Source organism: Triturus cristatus, chromosome 6, assembly GCF_964204655.1.
Source record: "Triturus cristatus chromosome 6, aTriCri1.1, whole genome shotgun sequence".
NCBI lineage: Eukaryota > Metazoa > Chordata > Amphibia > Caudata > Salamandridae > Triturus > Triturus cristatus.
The window spans coordinates 39,548,846-39,560,992 of NC_140589.1; positions in this window are offsets into that span (position 1 = coordinate 39,548,846).

A 12,147-nucleotide genomic window follows, 5' to 3' on the forward strand; every position below is an offset into this window, starting at 1 on the left:
ACTGGGGTCCGGGGGGGCTCTCCCTGGCCTGGCTAGGGTTCGGAAGCTGGGACCAGGCCCGGGGCTCGTACTCTGTCCGGTGGGCCCTGGGGTACGGGGGCCCTGGAGTACGGGAGCCCCCCCGTCCTGCAAGCCAGCCGAGGGTCCGGGCGCTGGGGACTGGGTTCCACCAGGGCCCGTGGAGGCTCTCCCCGGCCTGGCTGCTTTCAGAAGCAGGGACCAGGCCGGGGAGAGGGGGTGGCTGGCTTTATCCGCTATGCTGGGAGAGCTGAGTTTTCTGCCCACCCCTAATGTTAACCTAATGATGCACAGAGGAGGTCTCTATAGGTTCGCTTTTACATTTGCCTTTTGTCTATTTCCAGTACAGGAATATTACCTAGCCCTTTGGAACGAGAAGCTCTGCGGGCAGAATGCTTAGTATAGCAGATTAATGTTGGCAGAGCCCGGGAAATGAGTGATTGATTATCAGATGGCGGCAGAGATTCAAATGCAGGGCTGTAATCATTGCAGTAGCTGGGCAAGAAGGAATTTAGAAAAGCTTTAAGTACAAAAACATAGCATTCAATAAAGTTCTCTCTCATACCTCTTTACTCAATGGCTCACACTCATTCCCAGACGGCAGTCACCTTCTTGCATAGGCCGCTGCTGTATAATGCTTTCACAACGCTGGCATGTGGACGATATGTACTTCTAAGTCAGGCCCCAAGTGTGCGACTATCACCGTGCCATCGTAGGCATTTGTGGGGCAGGGTCGCACTGTCGGCGTGAGGGCACTAAATAAACCCAAGCCTTGTGATTAAGACCCCGCTCTAATAGGACACTGACTCAGTGGCCACAGTCCTTGCTGCCAAGCTGCAGAGGTGTTTTTGCTCCGGTTATCGGCATTTGTCTCGCATCTATGAAATAAGGTTCATGTGGGTTTACTTCTTGCCTGGCTCCACGTCACGATTGTACTGCTTTGAAATTAAAATTATACCAAGACTTGTGGCCTACCTACTGCATGCCAATCTGTAGGTCCCTTATGTCATTATCACAGGATTAAAACATAGTGTGGTTACGTGAGAAGCAGGTTTGTTTCACCTTTTCAGTAAATAAATTCTGCAACTGTATAAAATGAGCACAATAGCCATCAAAGGTCAGACTGCAATACAATCTATCATTGACACCTAGGAAGCAAAGAACAGAACACTAGAGTCTGCACTCTATATTAACCTGATGGTACTCCGAGGAGGTCTGTATTACGTTTTATCTAATAAAGCAACTGCCTTTTGTCCATTTCCCTAGTACAGGAATAACCAGACCTTTGGAAAGATGTTGTTAGTTTTATTGAATACTCCAAACTATCTTCTTAGCATGCAGGATTGGGATTGGGGAGGCCTGAGAGACCCTGTAAAGCTTTTGAGGTCATGATGAGAGCCCAGACCAGGCGTGGGAGGGGACAGGGAGTCAGTGCATGCAACACAAGAGAGGGCTGTGTGAATGCACCTAGGGTGCGAAGGAGCCTGTGTGACTGCACACAGTGAGCGAAGGGGGGCTGTGTGACTGAAATCAGGAAGTGCAGGGAGCTGTGTGACTGAAACCAGGGAAGAAGGGGGCTGTGTGACTGAGACCAGAGACTGATTGAAGCCAGTGAGTGAAGGGAGCTTCGGGACTGAAAGCAGAGAGAGAAAGGGTTGCATAACTTAAACCAGAGAGTGGAGGCAGCTGTGTGACTGAAACCAGAGAGTGAAGGGAGCGGTTTGTCGAAACCAGGGACTGAAAGGGGCTGTGTGACTGAGACCAGAGAGTGAAGGGGGCTGTGAGACTGAAACCAGAGAGTGAAGGGGGCTTTGAGACTGAAATCAGAGAGTGAAGGGGGCTTTGAGACTGAAAACAGAGAGTGAAGGGCATTGTGTGACTTAAACCAGAGTGGGGGAGGCTGTGTGACTGAAATCAGGGAGCGGTGAAAGTGGTGCCATGGCAGGGGTGCATACATGGGCGCTAAAAAATCCCAGGGAGAATACGGCCCCTCCCACGAGGTTAGGATTGGAGCTGCAAGCACTTTAAGCATCCCTATTTCAAAGTGGAATACTCTGCTAAAACAGGTTCAATTGATTTAACGCTGAAAAGGAATGATTACGAGTAAAATAAAGTGCCACAATAATGCAGCAAAATTTCAATTTCTGTGACACAAAATTTGCAAATCTATGAAGCAATATCCTTGATGGTCAGATTAAAGCAAGTACAAACCAAGCAAAGAGCTGTCCAGGCCCAGGACTTCAGTATGAAGTTAATGGGAAACTGAAAAATGTCCTAGTTAACATGAAGGGAAGCTTGTTGTGGTTATTATAGTTAGTCTCCTCATATGATTTGTGGCGCTGGGACCTGTTATACCATGCTTGATAGACAATATGAGAAACTGGGAAGCATTAACGCTTTTCCCATATTCTCTTAGGTTCAGATTCAAAGATGAAATGAGGCCCAGCAGGCTTAACTTCCTTCAGTGAAGAAGAGGAATGACTACAGCAGAATCTGTGATAGATAGAATCTTGGACTGTTACTTGCTTGGACTGTTGGTAGCCGTGGTTACTCCCTGTGGTTCATGGGAGTTGTAGCACTGCTGCAGTGTGTTTTTTACTTTTAACTTTGAACTTGCTGTGAATAAAAAGTGAAGAAAGCAATGCATAATCCTCGCCTCCAGTCCTGACATAGAATTCTCTACAGTGTCACAATAATCCTAAGCAACATTACTAGCTTGAGTACTCAGTGGGGGAAACTTGAGCCTACTGTATCTCCAGATTCACACCAAGCAGGGGATTCCATTACTACAGTTGCAAATAATTCAAGCGTTGCCATGGTTATGGAACCCAGCATGAGTGAACATCAATTGAGATGAGGCAGTTTCGAGAAACAAACTTCATGAAAAGGAATCTAAAATCTTTACACAGGACTTTTCATCACAATCTCCATTCACTCTACACCATTGATTTTTTTCTTGCTTATCATTGGTTTCATGACAGGTACCTGATACCACTTTGATCCTATGTTTGTAGTGCAACAGAAATGTTTCTTTTCATAATGTGGCTGACAACGCTGACTGTTCTAATGCTACTCAATGGGCATTACATCCCTGGAAGAACTGTTCCTTAACCCGTGGTTCAAGAACTTAAACTGCATTTCTCATTCGCCAGAGTGCGACGAGATCTCAACGCTGCAAACATCACCATTTGTCTTGTCCCCAGGGGCACAGTTTAGGAAATGGTTCTGTATCAAATTATGGGACCCAATGAGACATTGCAATTCCCATATGCAGGGCTCGAAAAATCATAAAAATGTTACTAGTCTGCAGGTCTAGTAACTTAAATAATCTACTCTACCTAACTATTTTTCTGAATGAACTTATCCAGCAGACTACTTGTCTGCGATTTGGAACCACAAAAGTTCACAAAAGTCCTCTCTATCAAAGTCAATTCAACTCTGTTCAAAAATTGGCAATCATAAATAAGCATTTCCAATATTGACGTAGATGATATGATCCAGTATGGAACTTATAATTCCTCCAAACTCCCTTCAGAAGCTTTAGTCTTATGACCCTATGATTCCAACACAGCATGCATCGTTTCCTTTACAACATCCCTGTTCCAAAAGCAAATTGTCCTGATCCATAATATGACAGCCACATACCTGTAATCATTTCCACATATAACGCTTTAAAGGAGCATTTGTATCTCATTAAGGAAAATATGTATTTTTCTGATTTCCTCCTAGGACCACAACCTACTAGAAATAAACAATTTATAGCAATAGGAATATATGCCATTTATAATGAAAGGGACAAAGACTGAGAAAGAGAAGCTGCTGAAAGAATTCAATGGACAAAGAAAAAATATTAGCAGATTTCAGAATTATCGACAATGGCATGCAAATACTTCCCAAAAGACTGTACTTTTTAACCAACATCATGTCTTCAGCATTAGACCTCCTTTTTTAAAAAAATATTATTTATTAGCATTTGGTGGTAATAAAAACAGTTTTATAGTAGGCCAGGCCATGACTTTATGGTGGCGGTACAGTAAATCAGTGAGTTGAGTTAAACATTAACCTCGGTTAAAAGCACTCAATTCTTAAGAAGTCCAGAATATATTCCCAGCTGAGTCATGAATCTTGTTTTTGCTTTCAAAGCCTGCCATGCCATTCATTTGCGATATCACAAATATGTAATTGTTAAGTTCTTCTAAGACTGATCTCGGGGCCTGCATCATATAAGTCATGTTGCAGGTATCCCAAATTACTCCTTATCAGGAGTATGGCAAAAGAGAAGAACTGGGGAAATAATGAAAACTAAAATCCCCAACTGGGGAAACCACAGGAGAGAAAGCAAACAAAAAGAAATTAAGGGTATAACTGACGTGTCTCAAGTATTCGTCGGAGGAAAATGTCACAGTATGTGTCAGTGGTGTGTGTATGACTTGTGGCTTCCATAGAATGAATAGTCTCTACATCTGGAGGATTGGTGAGTGGTCCACCACATAAGATGGTCTGGGAGATAGGGTGCAAAACACAAAGCGACTCTCCTATTCCAGAGAGTGGTCTAATCAACTACATGAAGATCAGCTACCCCCCAATCATCCTGAGTGTCTAGTTTCCTAGCACCTCCATCCACAAGTCAGCTGTAGGGTGTCTCCTAACCAATCTTGCGACTTCCATAATGAGCCCAGGTTTTACCTTCTCTGACCAGCATCAAATACATCCCTTATTTCCAAGTCATTGCTATTCTAATTTTGGCCAAAATGAGGGCCAGGTCGAGGAACCTAATGCTCACTTTGTGTGCTTTGGGCCTGGAAAACCTTCCCAAGAGGTAGGTCTCTATCATGTGAGGGAGTGAGAGGCCCAACGCAGTATGTAATCAGAGAAGGACCTCAGTCCAATACGACTGAAGGGTAGCGCACCCCCATGTCATATAGCAATATTTTACATCGAGTAGTTGACATTTGGGCCATTCACGAGGTCCCCCACCATTCATGAACTGTAGTCTGTGGGATGTGAGATAGGTCACATGTACAAAGTTAAACTGTATATATTATTATATTTTCAGTCTCGTATTGTGAGATACGTTCTTAGGGTAGGCCTATATTCTACGCCATTCCCCATTCCTGCTCTCGTGGCCTCAAACCCTTTCCCATCTGTCCCTGAGTATCGCCAAAGGTCTCCACCCCATATTACTCAGAGATCTATAAAATCATGTCACCAGGTGCCTCGCTGACCCGATAGAGAGCAAAAGCTGCAGTACTGCATGTGTCGTGGGCTCCTCCCGTCCCCCATCCTATAGATCTGCAAAAGTCCGTACCAGTGCTTCATAGTTCAGAAACTGCCCCCGGAGCAGTGCATATTGTTCCAATAACTCTTCAAGATGTATATGAGCGCCTAATTGCTAGTAGTCACCTACCGTCATCAGTCAAGCTCCCGTCCATTCTGAGAGTTGGGCAGCAGTGAACCAAGAAATAGGGCCACCATGAGGTTGGCCCACCAATGGCAGAGCGAGGGCATAAAGCGGAGCCTTCCGGGTCAGTTCCGTGAAGCAACACCAGCACTGCACGGCTACCAGTAGTAGGGTGCTTGGTTGCAGATTAGTCTCTTCTTGATGTAGTAACCAGGCCATTAAAACACCCTGGTAGGGTATCAAGCCCAGATAAATCAATTGCACCTCTCTGAGACCCATCGAGTCATCTGCCTACTCACTGCAGCTGTGCTGCCAGGTAGTACAGCTCAAAATCAGGTGCCCCCAGTCCTTTCTCTGGTGGACATCTAAGGATCTCGAGTGACACTCTGTGGCAGCTCCCGTCCCATATTAGTTCCCTGAATAGGACATCTAAAAGCATGAACCATGCAACAGGCACCCTGACTGTGAGGTTAGTGGAAAAATGCAACAGGCGAGGGAGCATTACCGTTTTGAAGGCCGATAATCGGAACATCATGGGTAATCGCAGGGATCTCCAAAAAGCAACACAGTTTTTAAGAAAGCAAATTGTTCCACCCAGGTTACCCTCCTGTACGTCAACCTGAGTGTGATATATCTGAACACCCAGATATTTAAATGGTTGTGGGTGCCCATGAAAATTCGGGAGGAAGGGCAGGTGGCTGGTGAATTCCTAGCCTGCAGGGCAACAGGCAGGTTTTGGCTCTGTTGACTCGTAGGCACGAAAGCTCACTAAATTCCTCCAGGTGTCAGATTGCATCTGGAGACCCAGGAGGTCCGTCAGACAGACACAGCAAAAGATCATCGGCATAAAGTGAGATGATGGTCCATGCTCGTCTCGTCTATCAGTATGCCACTGCCATCACCTTTCGGTCAAAATAACTCCACTAGCGGTTCGATGGCTAAGTCGAACAGCAGGTAGACAGGAGGCAGCCCTGTCTTACACCCTGGAATACCACATATGTGGTAGAAATCGTACTGCCAGTCTTGACCCATGCCGTCAGCCAGATATAGAGAAGTGTGACCCATTTAATCTAGGTCTCCCCCGTTCCCATCTTACGCATTGTCCTCTTCAAGAAGTCCCACCAAACAAAGTCAAAGGCCTTCTCGGTCTACTTACATGAGCATTGCCTCTGGCAGCGTCTGTACCACTGGGAGATAAAAAACATGGTATAGTCTCCTGAGGTCAAGGGAGGTGCAGCGGTTCAGTATGAAACCATTTTGGTTCACTTGGACCAAGGTTAGCATGTAGTCGAGCAAATTGAAGTCCATGTTTAACATTGACAGTGGGTGAAACGCACAGGTAGGTGCACCTGAGATCTTAGTTTTGGGGAGGGGTATCACAGTTGCGCTCCTCATGGAGTCAGGCAGGCAACCCAATCTCAGAGACGCAGCATACATCGATTCCAGGTTTAGGCCTGGGATCTTGCCAGTGGCCATTTCCTTGATGGCATGTCTTATCTCCTGTACTGTGACTGGCCCTCCCTTGCCTGGGGCAGCGGCGTTGGGAGCTATAGTCGGTCCAGGAAGTCATCTAGTGAGCTTTCTCAAAGCACTTCCGGACGGCGGTAGAGCGTCTCATAGTAAGCCCTAAACTCATCAGTAATGGTCCTCTGGGAATAGATATGCGTCCTTGCAGAAGATTGGAGGTGTGTAATAGGCGTACCTCGCAGGTCCGGGCACGTGAGCCACGTCAGGAGCCTCCCTGATTTACTCTCCCCCTCATGCACCCAGGCTATGTGATTTTTGTAGTATTGGCATCATAGGCGTTCCGGGTGGGATTGTAACGTTCCTTCGCCTCAAGAAGCCTCTGATGTGCGACAAGGTCATTCCCCAAACAATTGTCCAGTGTATGAAGTGTGGTATTGAATGTATGCAGCTCACTATTTAGCTCATAACAGACCCCAACTGACTGCCCAATGCAGTGACCATGGATCACCACCTTGAATGTCTCCCATTCCATAAGGCCAGACGGTGCTGAGTCTTTGTTATTATCAAAAGTATTCTCTGATAGCAATGTGTAGGGATTCTCTGTAGCTTCAAGTATCGAGGGCTAGAGTTATGATGTGAGCATCACCTGTCTGTCATTGATCGGCCGGAACCTCAAAAGTAGAGGGCTATGGTCTAAGAGAAAGTTGCATACTGACTCAGCCCAAGCACACAAATCTGTCTAGCCTAGTGTGTAGGGTACATATGTGGGAGTAATCTTGTTCTATACCGTGCTGGATGACCCATACGTCAGTCAGTTCCCAGTGTTGCAACTACTCCTGCAAATCTGCTGCTGTTCTGTGTGGTTGGGCTCCTGGCAGAGGGAGGGTGGAGCTGTCCAAGAGCACGTCTGTGACACAGTTGAAGTCACCCCCCAGGAGTAAGCCCGCCCCTATCAAACATCCCAAGGGTGCTGACAGTTAATGGAGGAATGCCAACTGCTCTTGACTGGGCCTATAAACGCTCCCCATTGTCACTTCCTTCCCTAGCAGCACATAACGCTACTCTGTATCTATTATGGATGGTGTAAGTTCAAATGGGGTTCCAGCTCGGACCCACACCAGTGCCCACTTCACAAAGGCAGAGTAGGAGTTGGTATATAATTGGCTGCGCCATCTGCATTGTAGGCACCTTACTTCAGTCCCCGTGAGATGTGTCTCTTGTAGCATGGCGATGTGTACCCCTTGTGTCTAAGATATCTGTGGATATTGTGTCACTTGGATGCAGACCCATCCCCTGGCTGTTCCATGCCATATAAACAAGTCCTGGCTCTCTAGCAGCCATTTAGTCAATCCACTCTGTAGCTCCAGGTACCCACCCACCGACCAACCCCAGACCCGCCACCCCCACCCCAACAAGGACTATGGGCCAGATGTATGACCATTCACTTTTGCAAGTCGCAAATTGCGTCGAATTGCAACTCTCAATTTGCGACTCGCAAAAGTGAATGTACAACAGTGACTCAGACACTGTTTGCGATTCCAAATGGGGTCACAAATTGCATGCCTCATTAATATTCCTGAGGCAAGCGCAATTTGCGACCTCATTGGGAATGGCTAGCACTCCCAGGGATGGTGACCTGCTGGGGTCAGCAGACCACCATGTCTGGGACTGCGTTTTAAATAAAGCATTTTTTTATTTTTTAAAGGAAAACAGGATGCATTATAAAAGAAAAATGAAACTCTTCAGTTTTATTTTTTAAGGGCAGGCAGTGGTCCCTGGGACCACTGCCTGCCCTTAAAAAATATTCTCTCACAAAAGGGAAGGGGTCCCCCGGGGACCCCATCCCGTTTGCGAGTGGTTTACCGCATACTTGAAGTATACCCAAGCGCATTAAAACTATCAACAGAGTCATAGGCAAAGCTCCAATAGACTCCTATGGGAAGTTGAGTGGTGTGAGGTAGGCAGACCCAGTACAGCAGTGGCACCAGCCATTTTGCTTCAGTCTGCACACAGTATGCTTGCCAGGAGCAAGTCAGGGTCTCTCCTGAGACTTGTGGGGAGCCCTCATTCCAGCAGTTCGAGGAGTTCAATTAAGGGAATCTTCTTACCTCCCAGATGCAACAGTGTGCATGACTGTCTGCCCTTCATAGGTGTTTCCGCATCTCATCAGTTGCAATGTCTGCTGAGGGGCCAGGGTATGGCATAGTAAGTTCCATATGGACCTTCAAGTCAGATCAGATCATCAGCTGACTGTGGGGTTACATGGGGGAGGCCCACTTCCTCTAAATGTATCTCTCCGACTCGGATTCTGCCAAATGTTGCTCCGTGGTGAGTCTATCTCTGAATCCGACACTGACTGCACTGTGATTCCCGCTGTAGTCTGAAGGGCCTCCTCCCGCTCTTGTTCCATTTGAGTTCTAGTTGGCTTCTTCAGGGTACCTATACTTCTGCTCTACCTTCCTGTATATTTGCTTGTTGTCACCTTCTGCCCAGCAAGAGCCCGGTGGATCTGTTCCCATTTTGTGGGCTTCTAGCCAGTCACCCACCATTTGGCAGGCTTCACAGAAGTGAGTTGTGCCATCCAGTAGGATCTTCAGTTTGGCTGGAAACATCAAGGAGTACTGCAGGCCTTCTTCTCGAAGTGCTCTCTTCACCTCCAGGGAGGCCCTCTTAGTCTGTACTGTAGCAGTATAGTTCAGGAATAGCGTGACCTTTCCTTTTTTTTTTTAAAGCAATCTTTATTGGAGAATTTTTCCATTACAAAATACAATCCCTCCCAATACCCCGCCCCTCACCCCCAGCTCAGATCGGCCCTATATAGACAAAGAAAAAAAATACAAGATTCCATTTAATTGGATATTGGTCCAAAATAACGCAGTGGGAGGAAAAGCTAGAAAAAAATAAGAAAACAGTTATGATCAGTACAGAACATAACATAATACGAGAATATAATTTATATTTAGACATGTATGACTTAAGTATTTCCCCTCTGTCTCTGTAACCATTGCAACACAGCATCCCATATTGCAAGTCCTTTTTTGCGCTTACAGTAGCCCTTTTTTTTGTAGGTGGCCACCTCTAAACTACAGGTGGCCAACAAACAAGATCTCCATTGTTGAAAAACTGGCACGTTTGAATCAAGCCATGCTGACGCAATACATATTCTGATTTCGGTCTTGGAATATTGGCTACACCTAACATAATCTCTTCGACATAAATTTCTATTCTTGTATTAAAAACTTCCGAAAGAAAAGCTGAAAAATCGGTCACTACTGATGTTAATTCAGTGCAAGTAGCAAAAATGTGAACGCTGTCGGCTTCGACTAGGTCACATATAGGGCATGTGGTTCCCTTCCCTGTCCCCCATTTAGCAATCTTATAGGGAGTATAATATAGAAAGAAAAAGGTTTTATAAAATTGGGCCTGTAGCTTAGTAGACATTAAAATGGACTGATATAATAAGAAGGATTGATGGACAATTTCGGCCGAAACACCAAGTTTAGCCTGCCATTTGATTATATATTTGTCGAGATCATCGGGGTACCAAAGGATCAATTGTTCCTAGATCTCTCCTATTTTGACATTAGTCTTCGTAGACATATTCTCCATTAACTGAATCTTTTGGAATGATACACCCCCTCCTCTTTTTAAGAGAAAATCCTGAATTTGCAAAAATATAAGGAAATCCCATTGATCTAGATTATATTTAAGGCTCCCTGTTTTCCATTTTTACTGATTTTTACAGATAAATACAGACAGAAATCTAATTATTTTCTTGTCTGTATTTATTTTTATATGTGGATAAAAACGGAAATTGGGTGCTTTTTGAGTGATTATAAATACACTTTGCCATGACTGCCAGGCCAATAACAGTGTGGATTGATAGGTAAGGGGGTTAAAAAAAAGGAATTTTAGTAAAGAGGCCTAAACAGCAGTAGAAATGCACAAGGCTGATTCTGAAATGTGCATATTTTCGTATAAGTGCATCAATTTATCTTCTGCGGGTGTTCATATCACTGAAACCTGGCAGGCATTCAAGCATGACTGCATATTTATTGGTTAAATAAATGAGGAAATACACCAGTTTTGGCTTTATTTTTTCACAAAACCCATAATAAATATGGATATATACAAATAAAATTGACAAAAAATAAATATGGATAATTACAGACGGAAATGTCCAAAAAATAAATACCATAAAACCGGGAGCCCTAATTATATTCCAGCTGTAATTCACCAAAATATTTGATTCCTAATGTCGTATAAAAACATTTGAGTTGTGTAATCCCATTCTGCACCCATCTTTCCATGCATGAATCATTGAAAACCCCAGGGAGATGACTATTTTTATAAATTAAAGTGTAGTAAGATAGTCGTCCAATACTGGTAAGTTTTCTCACGGAATTCCAGGTTTTATAGATACCAAATATAGACATAAATTTCACTTTTTTAAAGTAACTATCATTGAGATGACGCCACAAGCAACCTCTAGATTCATTTCCTAATAGAAGTTCTTGTGGTGTTGGGATATCCCCTTCACTGCTAGGTGCTATAGTAAATAGTAACTTGTTACAATATTTTAAGATGGTAGCCCAATAGTATAATTTAAGATTAGGCAAGGTCATGCCCCCTCTATCTTTAGGGAGGGTAATAGTTTGTAAGGCTCTTCGTGGTTTCTTACACCCCCATATGAATCTAGAAAACATACTATCCATATCTTTAAATAATTTTGATGGAAATTCTAGACAGATTGATCTGAAAAAATATAAAAATCTAGGCAGAAAAAGCATTTTTATCAAGTTGCACCGGCCCCCGATAGATAGATGAAGGATGTTACTCCTAATCAAATCCTTTTTTGTACGTTGCATTAATGGATCGATATTATCATTAACTAAATTCTCTATTTTGGCCCTTATACTCACGCCTAGATATATGGCTTTCTCGGTTACCCGTGTATCAGTCATCTCAATTTTACTGTTGAGGACGATCTGAGTTTTGGTTAGATTAAGTTTATAACCGGATATTTGTCCGAAAATATTAGCTTCCTCCTCAATGAACGCGACTGAGATCACTGGATCACTGGTAACCAGCGCGATATCATCCGCGTATGCTAGCGTTTTTGTGGCCTGGTCTCTTATCCAGATGGATGGTATCGATACATTGTTATCCAATCTTCGGATAAATGGGTCAATATATATAGCAAATAAAAGGGGCGAACACAGACACCCCTGCCTTGTACCTCTAGTAATAGACAATGGTTC